At 35.7% G+C, this 5,208-nt stretch overlaps 1 pseudogene; it reads left to right on the top strand.

Moving 5' to 3' along the window:
- The first annotated feature begins 2,408 nt into the window (after nucleotides 1-2,408).
- Nucleotides 2,409-4,785, top strand: LOC147480843 (pyruvate kinase isozyme A, chloroplastic pseudogene; annotated as a pseudogene).
- The last annotated feature ends 423 nt before the right edge of the window (nucleotides 4,786-5,208 follow it).

Here is a 5,208-nt window from a genome sequence, read left to right as displayed (position 1 = left end):
ATAGCTGTCATTTCTGGTCTAGCATCGGCTTTGAACTCCCTAAGGTTTCCATCCCTCATTAATCTGTCCACTTCTCTAAGTAACTGCAGACACTTGTTTGTTTTGTGATTCTTGACTTTATGGAAGTTACAGAATGGTTAATCTGCTATCTCCCAAAGCTTATATGTCAGATATTGGAAATAAGGTTCTTTCCCCACCCTCCTTAAAATATTTTCCACAGTAATATTAATAGCTATGTAATTACTTGGATCTAATTCCTCTTTTAGCGACCTCTCAAACATCTTTTTCTGTCAGGGTTGATTTTCTAATTTTGAATAAGATTCAGCTAATTTCCTCTTATCTGATTTACCATAGTTCTCCTCCTTGGTAGACTTACTGGATTCAAATACCTACAACACTGGTTGAGGATGCTGCTAGAATACCATCTTCAACGTACTTGCACATCCTTCTCAGTTTTATCATATAACTCTCTCAGAGTTTTAATATCTTTACGAAGCATATACTTGTGCATATCTGAACCTGAAATAAGCCCTGTTTGAAATGCCATCACCACTATCATTTCTGATTCATCTAAATGTTATACCAGATGTGCCTCTCCCTTGAAACGCTACAAGAAGGTTTTAAGAGATTCCTTCTTTCCTTGCTTTAGTTGGAACAAAACCGACACTTGTTTCGGCTTTACTCGCTGATGACCATAATTCGTCAAAAACTTTTCCTCAATTTTCCTAGAGCATGATATCGATCCCTCTTGCAGAGAGCAGAACCATTTTAAGGCATTCCCTTTCATACTTGAAGAGAAGGATTTACATAACAACGAATCTAGATAAGTTGTTCTTTGATAGATACAAAATTGGTGTCGATACCTAAACAGATGATCCATCAGATCCAACATCCCATCATATTGAGTATATTTGGGAATCTTGAACTTGGGTGGAATATGCATCATCTCGACACTTTGATGAATAGGGTTCTTGCTGACATCATCTGCCAACCTCTTTATCGATGCTGAAGTTTTCTCTAGAAGCTGGTTACCCAACTGCTTCTGCATCATTTCTTGTATCATTTCTTTGGTGATTAGCTGTGGTACCGGCATTATAGGTACCGGCGATACTTCCCTAATCCTTTCATCTTTCTCCGATGCCTTCTCTGTATAGTGACTAATTGACTTTGAACTACAAGCCTCCTCCTCTCCCATATGTGGATATTTTAAAACTTGTCTTGGACTTGCATTCTTCATCTCTTGATTCTCTTTAATTAATAGCGCATTCTGTTTTTCCACTTCTCTCAACCGCTTCAACACTTCTTGCAGTGAAACTTCTACTTCAATGTTTTCTTCTTGATATCGCTTACTTACTGAAGCTCTTGTATTCCTTGTCTGTGATTGATTATCATTATCCACTCGCTTGCTATTTGCTCTTTTCTTTGGAGCCATTGCGATTCAATTTTCAATCAACTACTCACTCTTCTTTCACTCAAACTTAGAAAACAACATATTCGAAATCGAAGAAGAAGAAAACTTAAAATTTTCTTGTTCTCGATGCATAGACGGCGCCAATATGATGTCTAAGAACAATCTTTCTTAATTGTTCTAAGATCGATCACTGAGATTAGATGACGGTTTGAATGAAATTGAACTGAGTTGTAGATTTGATATGAAGTAAATGAAACTTTTTTATTGAACAATCATAGAGGTTTTACAATCGTCCTCTTTTCTCTCTTTCTCTCTCCAATTTATAACAATTTTTGTGGGAATGTTCGAATGAATCTTTTTCTACTAATCCAGTCTTTATATAGTTGTCTTCAATTAGCTTTGACCCAATCAACTCATGACGCGTGTCCATTGCCTTTCTGCTTCTTTTTCCGCTCAATACATACCTGCAAATGTTTGAAAAAACCACGAAATATATCGAGATATTGACTCTTATGTCAATATCTCGAGTTTTGAAATATCAGATAAAATATCCAAAGGCACGATATTTGCCCACTACAGTAGGGATACTCTATATTGGTGCAACACTATTTTTTATATATGTGCACTTGTCCCTTGAACAATCATCACAAACTTATGGGATAGTTGATCTTTCATGGAGTCAAAGAAATTGGTATTGTTTATTTTGCTACTGCAACCATGGTTTCCTAGATATGACTCCAATATATATGAGATTTTTGTAAGAGGTATTTAGGCTTTAGTCCTATTTATAGTAGTGATATTAGGCTTTGGTCCATTTATAGTTGGGAATATAATTAGACTTTAGTCCAACTTATGGTAGTCCTTGATTGTGATCGATCAAACTGTCCAATTTTAACTTAATACCTAGAATACCCCTTACACGTGCATCTCACATGTTTGCTTCATGTAAATTTTAGGACCATAGTCTAATTTTTCATTTTGTTCTAGTACTATAACCTTAATTACTAATACAAAATGATCCATAACTCTAATCCCGATATAACCCTATTCCATAACCATAACCTAGTATTATAACCCTAATCCATAACCTTAATTACTGGTACAAAAGTCTAATTTTGTACTAGTACTCAGCAACCACACATCAAAAACATCCATCATCTCATTCCCATGAATCCCGATGCATAAAAAACAAACCTCAGCCATTTATTCCGGAACAGATTCAACTAGGGTTTTGAGTACAGAGAACGGAACGGGGAATGTACCAATAACGAGTGGGATAGAAGTGGATATGGTGACGGAAGCGGAAATGAAAGAGAATGGGTTTAGAAGTACACGTAGGACAAAATTGGTGTGTACAATTGGACCCATGAGTGTGGGTTTGAACAATTGGAAGTATTAGCAGTAGGTGGAATGAATGTGGCTAGAATTAATATGTGTCATGGGACACATGAGTGGCATAGAGGTGTGATCGAGAAAGTTAGGAGGTTGAATGAGGAGAAAGGTTATGCTATTGCTATTATGGTGGATACTCAAGGTAGTGAAATTCATATGGGTGATTTTGGTGCTGGTGCTACTTCTGTAAAAGCTGAGGACGGAGAGATCTGGACTTTTAGTGTGCATGCCTTTGAATTAGCTATTCCGGAATATACCATCAACGTAAACTAAGATGGGTTTGCTGAGGATGTGAAAGTTGGTGATGAACTCCTTGTGGATGGAGGAATGGTGAGGTTTGAAGTTATTGAGAAAATCGGCCCAGATGTTAAGTGCCGCTGCACTGATTCTGGGCTTTTGTTACTACGAGCTAATCTTACTTTTCTAGAGAGATGGAAGTCTGGTTCGAGAACGAAACGTCATGTTTCCAACAATTTCTTTAAAGGATTGACTGGATATTGATTTTGGATTATAGAGGGTGTTGTCGTGTTGATTCCATTGCAATTTCGATTGTCAAGTCTGCATAAGGCATTAACCATCTTAAGAGTTACATTGTTGCACGATCTCGTGACAGTGATATTGTTGTTATTGCAAAGATAGAGAGTGTAGATTCTCTAAAAAAATTTGGAAGAAATAATTTTGGCATCCGATGGAGCCATGGTCGCAAGAGGAGATCTTGGTGCTCAGATTCCATTGGAGCAGGTCCCTTCAGCCCAGCAGAGGATTGTTAAGGTTTGCAGGCAGCTAAACAAGCCTAGAACAATATGAAAAGTTAGGGTTATGGATCATTTTGTATTAGTAATTAAGGTTATAGTACTAGAACAAAATGAAAAATTAGACTTTGGTCCTAAAATTTACATGAAGCAAACATGTGAGATGCACGTGCAAGGGGCCAACGAGTTTGACAACCAGAAGTTGGACTAAAGTCTAATTTCCAACTATAAATTGACTAAAGCCTAATATTGCTACTATAAATAGGACCAAAACCTAAATACCCCTTTTTGTAGTGAAAACATATTGAGTCAATTGTCAACTAACTAATTGGGTGTGTTTGATTGCTTTCTCAATCAAGTTGGTTAAATGGTCTTAGATTCAGTTATTCTTTTAATCGAGTGGATATTGTTGTTTCATTTTCTTTCCATTCCATACTTCTTCATATTTTTCCAGTTTGATTTGAAGTAGGTTGTTTGACTAGTTGAGACTCCTATATAATTGATTAGCAGGTTGGTATATCTTGGGCTAGCTTGAATCAATTATAAGTAATGATTAGTAGTTTGGTGTATTTTGGGTTAGCTTGAATCAGTTATAAGTAGTGATTAGCAGGTTGGTATATCTTGGGTGGTATAATCACTACTTATTATGCCCTTGAATCTTTTAGTATGTTGTTTTTAATGCTATCATGTTTGACATTTTTCTTCGCCTTTTACCAATGTGTAATAGGGGCATGCCCAGAATTGCAAAGCTTTAACGGAATTGGACCAGTTCCATCAAGGTGGAAGGTACCTGAGACTGGAGCTCCTTGCAGCCGGTCTATTTTCTAACCATCTTTGAATTAATTCTCTCTACCAAAATGACACCCACACATACATTATATTCTTTTTTAAAAATAATCTCCTCCTAGGAGAATGTTAACTTACATTATCTATACGTAAAATTTATTTTTCTGTAAGATTTGACTGCACAAGATCAATGTCATTGTGAGTTCAGTTCAATGTATAGTGCTTATTTATGGAATGACTGGATATTCAATGTGCAATTCTATGGCAAGTCCAGTACCAGAAGAAGTTAAGAGCATATATGGAGTCATTACCCAATGATGAGAACTTGGGATTTTCATTTGTCAATTGCAATGTGGGTGGATTTTCGATCAGTATGAGATTTGTATACCAAAATAAGCTTTTGTTCTTAAGAGCATATGTTTGTACAATTATTTTTTGCACCTACTTGATACATTTCTCTACAATTAGTGTCAATTCAAAATATAACACTTAACTTTTTTAAATGGAATAACAAGTAGCGATTGGGTTCTAAATCTTTTCTTTTCACATATAGAACTATCAATATTGTTCTAAATGTTCTTATTAATGCTGGATTTGTTCCATTTTAATTACGTTTTTGAAGTTGTTTGATAATCAGGTGATAATAGGAGTGTGTATTAGCTTAGCATAGTTGTGGAAGACTCCCAGGCAAAATTTTGATCATAGCTCTTTGCATTATCATTTTTAATTATACTTTTATGTACATTAGCTACTGTCATACTTCTACAAAAGATCCCCATGCCCATATTTACAGATTTTTTACTTTGTTTCTTATCAGTATACCCTTGGTATCGGTCTATTTCGTAATTTTAATATAGTTTATTTGGT

Source organism: Coptis chinensis, chromosome 8 (genome assembly GCF_015680905.1).
Source record: "Coptis chinensis isolate HL-2020 chromosome 8, ASM1568090v1, whole genome shotgun sequence".
NCBI classification, from domain to species: domain Eukaryota; kingdom Viridiplantae; phylum Streptophyta; class Magnoliopsida; order Ranunculales; family Ranunculaceae; genus Coptis; species Coptis chinensis.
This window is presented reverse-complemented; position numbering and strand designations above follow the sequence as displayed.